The following is a 19,222-nucleotide window of genomic DNA, read 5'->3' as shown; positions in this document are numbered from 1 at the left end:
TGATAAATAAAAGGTGTTTTATTTATGTTCAAAGTGTTGATACCATATTGGATTCAATTATCATTGTGTTTCACTTTGCATGTTTTGACTTCCCGAATAAACTGGGTTATTCTTCCGGAATGACTAAGTTATTCAAACCATCCACAGTCGGTCATATTTTGGAAGTAGGTATGAATTAAGACTGTCATGATGGGTTGTAGAGGTCTAAGGTGTTGGACAAGGCTACAACAATCATGAGTGCTCATAAGTTCTGAGTATTGGATTCAACCCGCGCTCATTGGAATCACTTCATGGATTTTATCACGAGTGATCATGAGACGATAATATCTTATATTCTTCAAACCTAGAGATATGAGTTGTTACTATGAGTTGATAGTACATTGATTGCACGAAACCGCATTTGGTAACTCGGTGCTATAAAACGTGCTTTTGTGTATGATTCAACAAGTAGTAGAACAAGCCATATGAGTCGAAGTTTATCCGTTCCTTTTACCTTCGGGATAAAAGCGATATCTGTGGGCCCCTCGATGATTTGATGATGACAAATGGAAGTGCTCGGCCGGGCCAGGACTGATTTGATTTGTTCAATTAGTCAGTTGTCATAAATCGGAAATCGGGAAACAACAAATGGACAGAGAGAATGATTATAATCCATGTCTCAGTCCATATGATATCTAGAATGGAGGAATATATGATCCCTTATCTAATGGACAAGTCACTGACAAAGGTCAGAGTTCATCGACAAGGTCAGAGTTCGACAGAAGCTTTTGAGAGCTACGATTGCCGGTTGGTTCCTGAAGTCATACGCAATAATAGTTTTAGACTTATCCAAGTGGGAGACTGTTGGATTAATGTCTAAGTCCATAACTATATTTGGTAAGACTTGACCCGACCCGGCATGGTCCATTTGGGTTGCATGGCATCATGCACTTGGATAGACTATAATGAGAGAAATAAGACACTTATGGTTATTAATATATTATAAGTTCTAGTATATTAATAATAAGAATAATAAGATTATTTAATTAGTATTGATCGAGAATTAATCTAGGATTAATTAAGTGATCAAAAGAAGACTAATTAAATATATGGATTGATTGTGTAAATCATCCATACTTGTATAGTGGGCTAATGCTCCATGGATTATCTAGTTGGGCCAAAACCCATATGATGCTCCATGGATGCTCCATGGTGTATTTGAACCCATGGATCCAAGGAAATGGAAAGCCATGACAATTAAGAGTTTACCCTAATTGTAACACTATATAAAGATCACATTCTTGGGAAAAATCGGCCACTAGAGAGAGTAAGAAAGGGCTAGCCGATTTTCATGAAGTGTAGTTTTCTCTCAAGTCATTCCATGTGTATTTGGTGTTGTGTGAACCATTTGAGGTGTCACACTTGGGGCACTAGGCACTCAAGCTTCATGAAGACTTTCTACACCAAAGAGGTATGTATTCTATCTTGCTATAGTTATTGTTTTGTATGCTAGATTAGGATAATACCTTGGAAGTTCTTATTTGCATGTATAATAGAGAAAACATAGATCCAAGGTATTTAGGGTTGCATGTACACTTAGGAAGTGTTAGAATGCTCAAAACCCAACACTAACAACGCAAACAAGACTGACAAAGGAATTGACAATCCCGATCCTAGTAACGATCCAACAAGTCAACAAATAGTGACAATCGCCAACACCCAAAACAACAACCCAGAGTTCAAGAAACGGAAACGTCAAGCCCAATTGGAACGCAAGCGAATCAAAGGCTTGCCATGCGACAACAACAAGTGGCGACTCCTGCCACCTCCGTACCGGCCAAGAGTTATGAGGGAACACTCCCGAAGTGTAACAAGTGTAGTTATCATCATAACGGAGCCTGCCGAGTATTGCAATGTACCAATTGCAATAGACTGGGGCATATTACTCATTTTTGTAGAACCACCTCCACCACCGGAGCCAGCCAGGCTTGCTATAGCTATGGTGAGATAGGACATTATCACAAGAATTGCCCAAAAGTAAAGACCAATGAAAGCACCCACATGCACATAACTCCGACTCGACACCTCGTTTCCACCACCGTTGCTAGTACCAGCCAGATATGCCACCAATATGGCGAGACTGGACACCTCAGAAAGGATTTTCCCATAACAAGGAACTTCGGTTCTAACGGGAAGATACTAAGGATGACTTCAGCAGGAGAGAGTACTCCGGACCCATGTTAATGTAATTAAGGCATTTCGTTGTAACAGACTTATAAACTGTTTAAAACTAGTACAACTAGAGTCTTATCTTTTACAATATCTCGTCAGTAAAGGGACCCTCGTGCTGCGTATACTTGCCTTTTGTAGTATACCTTATTCGCAGCAGCATTCCTGTAGTACTCTAAAGTACAGTAACTCTGTCAAAAGTTGCACTGTTGGGTTTTGTCTGTATCACCTTTATGTTCAAATCTAGTATCTTTATTTTCAAATATGTCCGATATTATGATACAACTTGAGTCAATTCGATCCTCGCAATGGCAGTTCGTGTGCACACCTCTTTCTCCGGAATCGTCTTTCTAGCGAATCCGTCATTTCAGAACACCGAAGTACTCATGCATAGAGTACCTCATGTTTCTAATCCTTTCAGAAGAAAAATCAGAAAACCTCCCCGAAGTACTACTCGTACAGTACGTCAAGTTCAATCCAAAGATCCATATAGTTGATCTATCGCTGAAGAATGTATACATAGGGGTGGTATATAATCAAGGTTCTACAGGTTTAGAATTGATGATTCCACTTTAACTTCTTTTCCTCGTTGGGATGTGAGCTTAAAGAAGAATCAGTTATTCGACTACCTTTTCAATCTTAATTATATACGACTCGTATACACGAGACTGCGATTGATGAACCATGTATGACTTCTAATATTAACTTTAGGACGGAGACTGCCCAAGACTACGAGTGATCGCCTCGTCAAGCGAACAAACTTAGAACCCAATACGACTTCTGTAACCAGATCGCCCTACAGTCTAACGCCCATGGAAATACAAGAACCGTCCGGACAGTTTATCAACTACTCAACAATAGAATGAAAAGACAACGCTTCTCACCTTTGAGAGCTCCGGTCTTATTCTTCAAGAAGACAGACTTCAGCGGGTGCGATCATACCAGCACTAATGCACTGGATCCCATCAGAACTCTGCAGTTAAGAGTGCTTGGGTGAGAGTAGTACTACTATGGGTAACACCTCGGGAAGTCCTCGTGGTGCCAACCTCGACTGGATTTCCATTAGAAATCATTACCTTCTGCCTCGCATAGATGAATTGGTTGATCAACCACAAGGAACGAGGTGCATTTCAGAAATCGACCCAAGATCTGAATATCACCAGTTACGAGTGTTAGTGAAGGATGTCCCGAGGACAATCTTCCAAGCTCGATGCAGACGCTACGAGTCCGTAGTGATATCCTTCGGAGATGACCATTATGCCTGTAATATTCATGAACTTAATGAATAGGGTATGCCATTCTTACTTGGATCAGTTTGTCATTGTCCTTATAAATGACTTACTTATCTACTCTCGTGGTAAGAAGGAAATCATAAAGACCATCTACAACGGACCATGGAAAAATTACAATCAGAGAAGCTTTACGCGAAGTTATCTAAATACGAGTTTTAGATTCGAAGAGTCAAATTCCTAAGACACATTATTAGTAATCAGGGAATTCTTGAGGACCCTTCTAAAGATCAAAACCGTTGAGAATTTGTCAGCACCGAAGACGCTTACAAAATTCTCCAAATTCTAGGTCTCGCTGACCTACTGTCGGAAGTTCATTTAGAACTCATCGCAAATTACAGAACCTCTTACAACATTGATTTAGAAAGGAGTGGCCCTTGACTGGGAAGAGAAGCAAGAAAAAGAAACCTTGGAATTCCAAGTGAGAGACCAAATCCTTTTTGGAAGTCTCACTCTGGGAAGGCTTGATACGCTTTGGAAAGCATGGAGAGCTAAATCTAAGAGAGTTAGGACCTACGGGATTCTTACCCGAATCGGCCCTGTAACTCGCAAACCCAACCTACACCACGAAATCATTAATGTACATTTTACCCTTCACATCTCGAACTTGAAAACATACTTTCCGTCAGGACTCTCATAATCCCACTCGACGAGATCGAGATCAACGAGAGCCTCGCCTTCGGGGAAGATCCGTAGTGACCATCGACGGAGAGGACAAGTGGACGAAGCAATGCCACATCCCATTAGTGAAGGTTCGTTGGGATACCAAGCGAGGACCCGCGTTCACTTGAGAGCACGAGAACCAATTGCTTATGAAGTATCCCGACCTCCTTGCTCGATTATTCATACCTACACCTTACCTAAATTCAAATTTTGGGACGAAATTCCCTCTAACGGGGGGATGATGTGACAACCCGAAACTTTCCATCCAGTTCAGTCAAACACTTCATTAAAAGTCAAACTCATTACAGTTATTTTTTAGCACAATTAGGTGTTTATTTGAGCGTTCTGAGCCTTGTACACTTAAGGAATAAGTGTCGGGGTTTATCGGCTAACGTTATAGCTTAAAGAAATGACCTTAAACACCCATCCAAGGAGTTCATGGCCACCACATGGGAGTTTACGGCTGTAAACTCCATGTGGGCCATAAACTCTTGCTTATAAGATGATATGTTGGTCATTTGTTCATTCCTTCCTTCCCTTTGGCTGAAATCCTCTCAAGTATCATCCCGATCTTCGTCCCCGATCTTCAAATCTCGTAAGCTTATTTTCTTAACTAGTTTATATCTTGCATTAAATAGTAATCTTACATGATTTCATTCATGAAATCATTCCATTTTGTAGATCTTCAAGTTTCACGAAGAACACGAAGAACACACACTAGTCTTCTTGGCAAAAATCGACCATTCAAGCTCCTAGATCGTAAGTACTCTTGATCTAACTCATTGTACACTAGTTTTATCAAGTTTAGGGCTTAGAGAACATAAGGAATCATAGGATTCAAGGAGTTTACGGGCAAGACATGTTCTTGGGCCGTAAACCCCTTTTAAGGGTATTTTGATACCCCTAACACCTTTGTAAGACATGGATATTAGCATAAAGCCTTACACCATTGAACTAAGGACTTCAACACAGTAAATAATACTTCTTAGCATGATTTTATGGCCGTAAACGCATGGGGAAGTGGTCCCAGGGCCTTAAACACCATACAAGTCCATTCTTAGACCTTAAACCCACCCAAGCTCTTGTTTAAGCCTTGGAACACTTAACCACTTAAGTCTTTATAGATTTGAGCCTCATTTGGTGACCCAATTGAGACTTTACGTCCAGGAGTAAACTACCATGGGCGGTAAACTCCTTAAGACATGGTCCATTGACCATAAACTCCCGTATAAGGTCCTGCACTCCTTTCTTGCAACCCAATAGCCTCCTAACACTTTGACTAAAGTGTTTTCTCACATTAGGATGTTTATACATGTTTAATTAGTGTTATAATCACTAATTATATATATATATATATATATATATATATATACATATACATATGTATTCATATGTTATTAGGATCATTGTGTGTGTTTAAGTCTTCACTTGACACCGAACACTTGTCCGACACTTCCATCCGATCGGCTCACTGCATATGAGTTCATACCCCTTAGTTAAATGTTTATAAATGCTTTATGGGGGAATAGAAGTGGAATCATGTTTAGTTATTATATCAATCACATGTGATTAATAACCAACATGCAAATGGATATCTTCAAATGACTTCTTAAACGCTTTTACATGTTTAAAACTTTTTATCAAACTGTCATACATACTGTAAGTTTCCTTTCAAACTCTGTTACAAATGTGTTTTCAAAAAAAGGTTTTCCTTATACTTAAACTGTCTTATCAAACAAAATACTTTTAATCGTTTTATAAGTTAACATCAAGTCATCGTTTCTTAGTATTAAACTTTTCAAAGGTTTTACAAAATTTCTTTTATGCTTTTATATTATCAAATGCATGCGTAGATATGTATAGTTATATAAATAATGTTTAGAGGACTTAGGACGGTTAGCTCACTTTATTTCCTTTTCCTCGTTGTGATGTGGCCTTAGGGCATCGGTTTCTCGTCCGAATGTCATGTAAATATTAGTTATATATCATGTAAACATATATAGACATAAAAGTTCCAGTAGTCAGTTCGGTAGCTTTGGGTAGCAAAGGTATACTTCCGGTTATACTTGTACATTACTAGTAACTATAATAGGCATAGTTAGGTTATACTACTTAGCATTCCAAGTACAAGGAATCACACAAGAGTCATTTCATTCATGAGTCTATACAAATACATTACATGTTACATGAATACATCTACATAGATACGCTTACATGAATACGTTTACATAGATACGCTTACATGAATACGTTTACATAGATACGCTTACATGAATACGTTTACATAGATACACTTACATGAATAAGATTACATAGATACGCTTACATGATTACGCATACAATACACGATAACAGAACTAACGTAATAAGGTGCTATAGCATGGAAAAAGTTTAGGATCTAACTATACCAACGAATCACTAATACTTCGTGATAGTTATATTGGGTATACATGATCATAGTAATGTGGATGTTCACGGCTTGTAGAAATGCAGGTTCATGTTTGGTTCCCATAATCTCTTGATAGAGAGCGTATAGTACGGGTTCTAGCCATCACATTATGCCTTAACCCTCATTTAAGGCAAAATTAGTACAAACTAGTCACTTATTACAAATACTACAGTACTTACACTTTGCATACAACAACTGCAAATGGATCCGTTTAATATATTATTAATACCTTTACCATGTTCCACATTAACATAATCGATTAAGTAGAAAATAATATCAATAGGCGTACAGTCGGGTCTTGGTAGAAGACTACTTTAAAAACAGTCGGGTCCTGGTAGAAGGCTACTTTCAAAACAGTCGGGACTTGGTAGAAGGCTACTTTCAAAACTGTTGGGTCTTGGTAGAACGCTACTTTCAAAACAGTTAGGTCTTGGTAGAAGACTACTTTTTATACTAGTAGGAATCATAGGGATTTTCTAGGGTTTTCAAATGTTTTCAACTATTTACAAACATTTTCATACTTATACAAACTTTTCTCCAAATGTTACAAGTATTTACTTTCCAGTTTTACAAATCAAAGACACATTAATACTTATGAATTCACCAGCTTTTTGGCTGATACTCGCTTTCAAAATAACTTGTATTCTCAGGTCACAAATACACAGGTACGACGACTAGGTTTTGTGAAGACGGAGAAATCAAGACTCCTCTTTTATTTTGATTAAATATTATGTTGTCTTATACTATGAAAGAACACACTTGTAATTAAAATTATACTATTAATGCAATGGATGATGTTGTTGCTTGTTTACTACTTTACGTTGTTGTGATACTTTACATAACATCCTCCGCCCCAGAACGTTTCCGCCGTTCTTGGTTTTGGGGTGTGACAGATTGGTATCAGAGCATTGTTTATAGTGAATTAAGTATATCAACCCATAAAAGATATACTAACTATAAATATAATGGGATTAAAAATACTCTGACCAAGAGTTTATACTTTTAACTAATAAAATATTTAACGAAGTATACATGCCTGCATTCATACTAAAATTTGTGTCATAATGAGAAGAACAAAAGTATTACGATTGTTGAATACCACAGGTAAGCTCAGGGATGTGTGGTCAGTCTTGGGAGTGGCATAGCCTGACCAACTAAGTTGGTTCGAGGAATGATTAGCACATGCCCACGAATGGTTGTGATGTGTCAACATGTCTAAAAACTTACCAACACTACTACAATGAGAACATTATAACAGAAGCTAGGTCTAAAATACCATAGGGGTGTTTTGTGTTACTATAATTACTTACTAGAGAACTAAAAAGGATCTTCATTACTAAGTTGATAGTTGCTAAGTGCATACACTAAGGTTATATGTAACTAGGATGTTATAGACTTAGAATCTGTGAAATTTTTGCTTTACCCCGGTTCCTTGTGAATTTGGAGTTAAGGTCACTTATTCGAAGGCCTATCCTGTTTTGATTACATATGACTGGTATGCACTTTAAAAATAGTGATGTAACTAATGAAGATTTTCTAATAATTATCTAGATAGTTCGTCTAATAATTGTTTCCTCACCCCAATTCTCGCGTAGATAACATGGCTGGACTCCATCCCCACGACAACATGTACCTTCCGAATGAAGGCAATGCTTGATGGTTTGGAGAAGAACCCAAGAATGATCATCCAATCCCTTTGAATGATCTCCATGCTGAAGACCTTTCGGATGATGATAACTCCGAACCCGAGGTTGAGAACCTACCTCTGATAGCTCCCATTCCAAATCCTAACCCTCGTCCGGCTTTTCATGGCCCGACGCCTCCTTGGGTAGAATGCTTGGAAACATGGAGCAAAGATGAAGATCAACCTATGCCGTTTAATAGAGACTGAAGCTTCTACAACGTAAACGAAGGGAGCTCATCAGAAAGAGTTCTACGAATCCTGATCTGTAGAGTTTCCCGAAACGAAATTCAGGGCAGGACGGCTCTCCAACGAATCGAAGAGGTTAATGCCAATGCAAGAATGCATACCATTTGCACCAATCGCCTTGATCACACAAGTGAGAGATCTGAGAGAAACCATGAGACCCTGATACAAGCACTAGCTGAAACTCGAGCCAAAGTCATAGAGCTCGGAGTACGCAGAGGGTGTACAAAAGACAGCTCCTTGATGTGGAACGCCAACTAGCTGAACTAAGGCGTTTCGTTGTAACAGACTTATAAACTGTTTAAAACTAGTACAACTAGAGTCTTATCTTTTGTGAGATCGCGTCAGTAAAGGGACCCTCGTGTTGCGTATACTTGCCTTTTGTAGTATACCTTATTCGCAGCAGCATTCCTGTAATACTCTAAATTACAGTAACTCTATCAAAAGTTGCACTGTTGGGTTTTGTCTGTAATGCCTTTATGTTCAAATCTAGCATCTTTCTTTTCAAGTATGTCCGATATTATCATACAACTTGAGTCAATTCGATCCTCGAAATGCTAGTTCATGCGCACACCTCTTTCTCCGGAATCATCTTTCTAGCGAAGCCATCATTTCATAACACCGAAGTACTCGTGCATAGAGTACCTCATGTTTCTTATCCTTTTAGAAGAAAACTCAGAAAACCTCCCCGAAGTACCACTCGTACAGTACGTCATGTTCAATCCAAAGATCCATACGGTTGATCTATCGCTGAAGAATGTATACATAGGGGTGGTATATAATCAAGGTTCTACAGGTTTAGAATTGATGATTCCACATTAACTTTTTTTCCTCATTGGGATGTGAGCTTAAAGAAGAATCAGTTATTCGACTACCTTTTCAATCTTAATTATATACGACTCGTATACACGAGACTGCAATTGATGAACCATGTATGACTTCTAATATGAACTTCGGGATGGAGACTACCCAAGACAACGAGTGATCGCATCGTCATGCGAACAAACTTAGAACCCAATACGACTTTTGTAACCAGATCGCCCTACGGTCTAACTAATGGGTTTTGAGCATTCTAACACTTCCTAAGTGTACATGCAACCCTAATAACCTTGGATCTATGTTTGTCTAATTATCATGCAAAGTTGAATTCCAAGGTTATATTCCTATCTAGCATACATGGGGAACAATTTTAACTTGAATCATAGATAGAATAACTTACCTTGTTGTTGCTTGTGTTCCTTGAAACCTTCTGAGCCTAGCACCCCAAGTGTGATGCCTCAAATGCTTCACACAACACCAAATGCTCTTGGAAAGACTCTTGAGATAACACACACTTCTCAAAATCGGCCAAGCCCTCTAGTTTCTTAGTGTTCAACTTGTGTTGCCAATTTTGTGGAGAATGGGACTCTTATATAGTGTTGGCACATCTAGGTTTACACCATGTAAACCCTAATGTGTCATGACTCTTCATTTCCATGACCCATGGGTTTGTAACTCCCATGGAGCATCCTATGGGTAGAACCCAACTTGATAATCCATGGAGCCTCTTAGCCCACTATACAAGATATGGATGATTTACATAATCAACCAATATATTTAATTAGTTATCCTTTGATCACTTAATTAATTCCAAATTAATTCTTTGATCAACTAATTAAATAATATTATTAATATATTAGAACTTATAATATATTAATAATCTCCAAGTGTTATTTCTCTCATTTAGTCTATCCAATTGCATGGTGCCATGCAACCCAAATGGACCATGCCGGGTCGGGTCAAGTACAAGCCCGAAATAGTTATGGACTTAGACACCTTATCCAACAGTCTCCCACTTGGATAAGTCTAATAACTATATCTCTAGTACTTCAGGAACCGACCGGCAATCGTAGCTCTTTCAAGGTCTCTCGGAACTGAGAAGATGATGATACGCCATTTAAGATAAGTGATCATATAATCCTCTGTTCTAGATATCAGCCGGACAAATACATGGAACATTGTCTTGCTTATTGTCCAGCATTTGTTTCCCGATTTCCGATTTGTTTGACATAGAAATTAATTGAACACATCAACTTAGTTCTGACCGGGCCCGGTACATGGGTCAAAACAAAATCATCGAGGGGCCCATATATCAGCTTCTAATCCAAGAAGGAACAGATAAACTTCGACTCATATGTTTGTTCTACCACTCATTGAATTACACACAAAAGTACGTTTTATAACATCGAGTTACCAATGCGGTTTTGTACAGTCAATGCATAACCAACTTGTAAGTAACAAATCATATCTCTAGGTTTGAAGACTTATATGATATTACCATCTCACGATCACTCGAGATAGAATTCCATGAAGTGATTCCAGTGAGCGTGGGTTGAGTCCAATGCTCAGAACTTATGAGCACCCATGATTGTTGTAGCCTTGTCCAAGACCTCTACAACCAAACATGACAGTCTTGATTCATATCTACTTCCAACATATGACCGACTGTGGAGGTTTGAATAATATGTTATACCAAAAAAAATTATTCTGGAAGTCAAAACATGCAAAAGAAATATAGTAAACGATCGACAAGAGATAGCAACACTTTACTCATAAATAAAACATCTTTTATTCATCATCTAATGTCAATTACACTTTACAAATTTCTAGGTTATCTAACTACTAAATCTAATATCATCCTTCAGCCCTATGCTCCGAGCATGCTGAAGATGCTTAACCCGAGTCAATCCCTTTGTGAGGGGATCTGCCGGATTCTCATCTGATGATACCCTCTTTGCCACGAGGTGTCCTTCTTCGATCTGATGTCTAATGAAATGGTATTTTCTGTCGATGTGTCTGGATCTCCCATGATCCCCTGGTTCCTTGGCTAAGGCAACAACACTTTCACTATCACAGAAAATTTCCATTGGCTCTTTAATAGCTGGTACAACTCCAAGGTCTCCAATGAAGTTCTTCAGCCATATCGCCTCCTTTGCTGCCTCGCTAGCTGCAATATACTCTGATTCACAAGTAGAATCTGCCACTGTCTCTTGCTTGGAACTCTTCCAAGAAATTGCTCCTCCGTTTAGGGTAAAGACCCAGCCCGACTGAGAGCGGAAATTATCCCTATCAGTCTGGAAGCTAGCATCACTATACCCTACAACTCTCAAGTCATCACTCCCACCGAGGGTAAGAACCCAGTCCTTAGTCCTCCGTAGGTACTTGAGGATATTCTTTACCGCAATCCAGTGTGCCTTGCCAGGGTTCGCCTGATACCTGCTAACCATACTCAACGCAAAAGCTACATCGGGTCGAGTACACGTCATAGCATACATGATCGATCCTACGGCCGAAGCATAAGGTGTTCGACTCATTTCTGCTATCTCAGCCTCAGTGCTAGGGCTTTGTGTCTTACTCAATCTGGTGTTACTCTGGATGGGTAACTCTCCTTTCTTGGAATCCTGCATGCTGAATCTCTTCAGCACCTTATCCAAGTAGGTACTCTGACTAAGTCCAATTAGTCTTTTACTCCGATCTCTCAAGATCCTTATCCCTAAAATATAGGCAGCTTCACCAAGGTCCTTCATAGCGAAACACTTCCCAAGTCAGGACTTTACTTCCTGTAGGGTTGGAATGTCGTTTCCTATGAGTAGTATGTCATCCACATACAATACCAAAAAGCTAACTATACTCCCACTAGCCTTGACATACACACAAGATTCATCTTCACTCCTAGAAAAGCCAAATTCCTTGACCTTTTCATCGAAGCAAAGATTCCATCTGCGAGGTGCTTGCTTCAATCCATAAATGGATTTCTCAAGCTTACACACTCTATTAGGGTACTCGTTGCTGACAAAACCCTCTGGCTGACTCATGTAAACATCTTCAGCCAACTTTCCATTAAGGAAAGCGGTTTTGACATCCATCTTCCATATTTCATAATCATGAAATGCAGCTATGGCTAACAGAACCCGAATAGACTTAATCTTGGCTACCGGAGAAAAGGTCTCATCATAATCCACTCCAGGAATTTGAGAGAAGCCCTTTGCAACCAGTCTAGCCTTATAAGTGTGTACTTTACCATCCATGTCAGTCTTCTTCTTGAAGACCCATTTGCACCCTACTGTCTTACGACCTGGTACATTTTCAACCAAGTTCCAAACTTGATTGTCTTACATGGATTGTATCTCGCTATCCATAGCCTCTTTCCATTTAGCAGACTCGGGGCCTGCCATGGCTTCCTCGTAGCTGTTAGGGTCATCTTGACTTACTAGTGTCCCATCACTAATAAGTGTCTCACCTTCTGCAGTAATATGGAAACCATAGTAATGCTCAGGTGCACTACTAACTCTCGTGGAACGTCTCAGAGGTACAGATTTGTCAATTGACTCAACAGGAGTTTCCTCCTCAAGTTGAGGGCTAGAGTTTGAAGTTCCTTCACCGCTTGATTCTTGAATTTCTTCAAGATCAATTTGCCTCCCACTGTCTCCTTGGCTTATAAACTCTCTTTCTCGAAAGACTCCTCTTCTTGCTACAAAGACCACATTGTCACTAGGTCTGTAGAAGAGATAACCAAAGGATTTCTGTGGGTAACCGATGAAAATACACCTCTCGCTTCGAGGTTCGAGCTTATCATGAGTCTCGCGTCTCACGAAAGCCTCGCAACCCCAAATCTTGATGTGGTCTAGTTTAGGTACTTTACCAGTCCACATCTCGTGAGGATTTTTGGCAACTTTCTTTGTAGGGTCTAGATTAAGAATATGGGCGGCAGTCTCTAAGGCATACCCCCAGAATGAGATTGGTAGCGTAGCTTGACTCATCATGGAATGAACCGTATCTAACAAGGTTCGATTGCGCCTCTCAGCCACACCATTTAACTGTGGTGTCCTGGGAGGTGTCAATTGTGAGACTATCCCACATTCCCTTAGATAGTCGAGGAACTCTGAACTAAGATACTCACCACCACGATCGGATCGAAGCATCTTAATGTTCCTGCCCAATTGATTCTCGACTTCCTGTTTAAATTCCTTAAACCTCTCGAAAGTATCTGACTTATGCTTGATCAAGTAGACATATCCATATCTACTATAATCATCAGTAAAAGTCAAATAATAACGATTAGCATCCCTTGTGGCATGTTTGAATGGTCCACACACATCCGTGTGTATAAGGTCCAACAAACCTTCACCCCTCTCACACGAACCTGTGAAGGGTGACTTTGTCATTTTTCCAAGTAAGCATGATTCGCAACTATCATCTGACTTTAGGTCAAACGACTCCAAGACTCCATCCTTTTGGAGTTGGCCTATGTGTTTCTTGCTTATATGTCCAAGACGACAATGCCATAAAGATGCTTTATCCAAGTTATTATTAGTAGAATCAATACACAAAACATTATTTCCTAAGTTATCTACAACAGATACAGCTTCATACACACCATCACAAGGTAATGCTTTAAAATAAAGAACATTATTAAAGAAAGCATCAATAGAACCAACTTCATTATTAACTGAAAAGGTAAACCCTTGTTTGTACAAAGCATGAAAGGAAATAATATTTCTTGCCATTTCTGGCGAATAACAACACTTATTCAAATCTAAACTAAACCCACTACTTAACGATAAAGTATAAACTCCAATCTTGGTAACAGGTAAAGCTTTCCTATTCCCCATGATCAAGTTTATTCTTCCTTGCTCCACATTCTCACTTCTTCTTAGTCCCTGCAGGTCACAACAAATATGAATACCACAACCGGTATCAAGGACCCAAGAATTAGAATGGGGTGAGTTATTAGAAATGATAGTGTAAATACCTGCATGGTTGGGTTTAACTTTCCCATCCTTCACATCTTGCTGGTATTTTGGGCAGTTCCGCTTCCAATGAGATTTTTCATGGCAATAGAAGCATTCAGCCTCTTTTGGGTCAGAAGAAGGAGTAATGAAACCTTTCTTGGTTCCACTTGAAGAAGAGCCATCAAGGGTCCGAGCCTTGGTACCCTTAGAAGAGCTCTTTCTCTTCCTCCCTCGACTTTTCCCGATTGCCAAAACCGGAGTAGAGTTTTGAGTAGGAGTGATAGCAACCGACTTCCCCTTAAGACCTGATTCTGCGGTCTTGAGAAGTCCCTGAAGTTTGCTGAGGGTGACTTCTTCCTTGTTCATGTGATATGTCATGCGGAATTGATCATAGCACGATGGTAAGGAATGCAAAATAATATCTATTGCAAGATCCTCCGGGAAGTTCACATTAAGCTTCAGCAAACGATCCACATACCTTTGCATTTTCTGCATGTGGCTCGTGACGGATTCCCCGTCCTTCATCATGGTTGTTATCATGGAGCAGATGATTTCATACCTCTCTTGTCTTGCACTTTGATGGTATCTTTCCATCAAATCTTGGTGCATGTCATAAGGGTAGAAATCCTCATAAGACTTTTGGAGTTCCGCTGTCATCGTGGCCATCATGATGCAAGCCACTTTCGTAGCATCCCTTTCATGTGCCCGAAATTCAGCGATCTCCTAAGGAGTTGCAGTGGACTCATCAATCTCCTTAAGCTCCTTGTCAAAGACATATTCTTTGTCCTCGTAGCGGGTAATCATGCTGATGTTTCTGATCCACTCATTGAAGTTGGATCCATCAAAGGTGACTTTCCCACACAAGTTCATAAGGGTAAAGGAGCCATTAGGATTAGAGCCAGAAGCATTGTTGAAAGACATCTGAAGAAAAGAGGACAAGATTAGTTTAGATATAAGAGAGTCCTTAATAAAACACCCAAATGTAATACTAAGGCTAGGATCCAATCACAATATAATATAACTTAGAAGAGGTATGCCGTAATCTAAGCTATATCATATTTGAAAGGTAGGTGAATGACGATTCACCAATTTCCACCACGAAAACCGCAATATTTTAGTATTAGGTTTTTGAATGGTTCTTAGAAATTCCTAGATTCTTTGAGATTCAATGAACTTTTTCAAAGGCATGTTTCAATCTCGAGTGTGCCCTCCAAGTTTTGTGACTGGGATACCGAGGATCACAAAACGAGGTGTGAAGTAACCATGCAAATCACTTGGTACCCTTAAAGTTTATCACTCAATCGATGTGCCGGTTAACCACACACGCTCCATCGATACTATAATAAACCCTATGTCACCCTTTACCTACCTTGTTAAGTCCAAGTTAGTGTGCCGGTTAACCACACACGCTCCACCAACGACTTAATCAAAGTGTAAAGTGTAATTTCATGGAATAGCACCTTATTCACATTTTTCCTAAAGTAACTAAGATTGGGAATTTAATAAAACATTTAGTTACTTTATGATATTCATCATACTTTGAATGAGAATTAATAAGTCCTTGTCTTACCCGTTCGGCTAACGACCCTCCACCGATCAAGCAAGCGGTGGGTGAGAGTGGACACCCATTAAGTCACCATTTTATAGGCAACAACCTTATACCCACCTTATAGACCGGCTTCGTGAATGAGGCGTACTAGCGGTAAGACGACTTTGTTCTTATACATATATATATAATTATTAAATCATAATAATATAAGTATAAGGATTGAATTTTAACTTTTAAAATTCTAGGGGTTGGAACTAAAGTTTTAACTTAACTTTACTTGTTCCAAAACTTGAGGGCAAGTTTTGTAAACTTTCAAAACTTTTCATTTCTTGTAACTTATGAGTTTAATAGAGTAATAAAATGAGGACTTTTCATTTTTCCTAACTCTTGTGTTCTTTTAATGGTTTTTAATCCAAGAGACTTTTGGTTTTCCATAACTTGAGGACAAGTTATGGACTCCATTAAAACACATTATGATCATGAATTAATCTACCACATAGGTTACAAGTAATTCCTATGATCATCTAAACATCATAAGAACAAGAATATGAATATGAACACTTTCAAAAATCAAAATCACATTTAATCTTTGTAATTTTGATAACTAGTTGTTGTAAATGAGTTAGAAAAGACATTACACCTTCTAAAACAAGTTTTCAAGTACCAAAACATTTTAGGGTAATGATTCTAATCCATTTCCAGCAACTCAAGTCGAAATTCTGCACTCTGTCGAGCCTACTCGCCAAGTGCATAAACCTACTCGCCGAGTAGGTTGAAGATACACATGAACTCGACGAGTCCTCCCCATGGACTCGCCGAGTCCATCAGTCAGACAGCAGAATTTTCGACTTTCTTCAACTTTTAAGCACAAATAACAAACAAACAAGCCTAGGCTCTGATACCACTGATGGGTTTTGAGCATTCTAACACTTCCTAAGTGTACATGCAACCCTAATAACCTTGGATCTATGTTTGTCTAATTATCATGCAAAGTTGAATTCCAAGGTTATATTCCTATCTAGCATACATGGGGAACAATTTTAACTTGAATCATAGATAGAATAACTTACCTTGTTGTTGCTTGTGTTCCTTGAAACCTTGTGAGCCTAGCACCCCAAGTGTGATGCCTCAAATGCTTCACACAACACCAAATGCTCTTGGAAAGACTCTTGAGATAACACACACTTCTCAAAATCGGCCAAGCCCTCTAGTTTCTTAGTGTTCAACTTGTGTTGCCAATTTTGTGGAGAATGGGACTCTTATATAGTGTTGGCACATCTAGGGTTACACCATGTAAACCCTAATGTGTCATGACTCTTCATTTTCATGACCCATGGGTTTGTAACTCCCATGGAGCATCCTATGGGTAGAACCCAACTTGATAATCCATGGAGCCTCTTAGCCCACTATACAAGATATGGATGATTTACATAATCAACCCATATATTTAACTAGTTATCCTTTGATCACTTAATTAATTCCAAATTAATTCTTTGATCAACTAATTAAATAATATTATTAATATATTAGAACTTATAATATATTAATAATCTCCAAGTGTTATTTCTCTCATTTAGTCTATCCAATTGCATGGTGCCATGAAACCCAAATGGACCATGCCGGGTCGGGTCAAGTACAAGCCCGAAATAGTTATGGACTTAGACACCTCATCCAACACTAACGCCCATGGAGATACAAGAATCGTCCGGACAGTTTAACGACTACTCAACAATAGAATGAAAAGACCAAGCTTCTCACCTTTGAGAGCTCCGATCTTATTCTTCAAGAAGACAGACTTCAGCGGGTGCGATCATACCAACACTAATGCACCGGATCCCATCAGAACTCCGCAGTTAAGCATGCTTGGGCATGAGTAGTACTAGTATGGGTAACACCTTGGGAAGTCCCCGTGGTGCAGACCTCGACAGGATTTCCATTAGAAATCATTATCTTCTGCCTCGCATAGATGAATTGGTTGATCAACCGCAGGGAACAAGGTGCATTTCAGAAATCGACCCAAGATCCGAATATCACCAGTTACGAGTGTTAGTGAAGAATGTCCCGAGGACAATCTTCCAAACTCGATGCGGACACTACGAGTCCGTAGTGATATCCTTCGGATAGGAACATTATGCCCATCATATTCATGAACTAAATGAATAGGGTATGCCATTCTTACTTGGATCAGTTTGTCATTTTCCTTATAAATGACTTACTTATCTACTCTCGTGGTAAGAAGGAAATCATAAAGAGCATCTACAACGGACCATGGAAACATTACAATCAGAGATGCTTTATGTGAAGTTCTATAAATATGAGTTTTAGATTCGAAGAGTCAAATTCCTAAGACACATTATTAGTAATGTGGGAATTCTTGAGGACCCTTCCAAAGGTCAAAACCATTGAGAATTTGTCAACACCGAAGATGCTTACGAAATTCGCCAAATTCTAGGTCTTGCTGACCTACTGTCGGAAGTTCATTCAGAAATCCTCGTGAATTACAGAACCTCTTACGACTTTGATTTAGAAAGGAGTGGCCCTTGACTGGGAAGAGAAGAAAAAGAAACCTTGGAATTCCAAGTGAGAGACCAAATCCTTTTTGGAAGTCTCACTCTGGGAAGGCTTGATACGCTTCAGAAAGCATGGAGAGCTAAATCCAAGAAAGTTAGGACCTACGAGATTCTTACCCGAATCGGCCCTGTAACTCGCAAACCCAACCTACACCACGAAATCGGTAACGTACATTTTACCCCTCATGTCTCGAACTTGAAAACTTACTTTCCGTCAGGACTCTCGTAATCCCACTCAACGAGATCGAGATCAACGAGAGCCTCGCCTTCAAGGAAGAGCCGTAGTGACCATCGACCGAGAGGTCAAGCGGACGAAGCAACGCCGAAGGTTTGTTGGGATACCAACCGAGTACCCACATTCACTTGGGAGCACAAGAACCAATCAATAAGGAAGTATCCCGACCTCCTTGCTCGATTATTCATACCTACACCTTACCTAAATTCTAATTTCGGGACGAAATTCCCTCTAACGGGGGGATGATGTGACAACCCGAAACATTCCATCCAGTTCAGTCAAACACTTCATTAAAAGTCAAACTCATTACAATTATCTTTTACCACAATTAGGAGTTTATTTGAGTGTTCTGAGCCTTGTACACTTAAGGAATAAATGTCGGGGTTTATCAGCTGACGTTATAGCTCAAAGAAATGACCTTAAACACCCATGCAAGGAGTTCACGACCACCACATGGGAGTTTACGGCCATAAAATCCATGTGGGCCATAAACTCTTGTTTATAAGATGATATGTTGTTCATTTGTTTATTCCTTCCTTCCCTTTGGCTGAAATCCTCTCA

The 19,222-nt window shown here is 39.4% G+C and overlaps 2 pseudogenes; both read left to right on the top strand.

The window, feature by feature from the left end:
- Positions 1 to 3,136: 3,136 nt before the first annotated feature.
- Positions 3,137 to 3,255, top strand: LOC111890025 (5S ribosomal RNA; annotated as a pseudogene).
- Positions 3,256 to 17,658: 14,403 nt separating this feature from the next.
- On the top strand, positions 17,659 to 17,777 carry LOC111890026 (5S ribosomal RNA; annotated as a pseudogene).
- The last annotated feature ends 1,445 nt before the right edge of the window (positions 17,778 to 19,222 follow it).

This window comes from Lactuca sativa, chromosome 8 (genome assembly GCF_002870075.4).
Source record: "Lactuca sativa cultivar Salinas chromosome 8, Lsat_Salinas_v11, whole genome shotgun sequence".
NCBI classification, from domain to species: domain Eukaryota; kingdom Viridiplantae; phylum Streptophyta; class Magnoliopsida; order Asterales; family Asteraceae; genus Lactuca; species Lactuca sativa.
The sequence above is the reverse complement of the archived record's forward strand: the minus strand, read 5'-3'. Positions and strand labels throughout refer to the sequence as shown.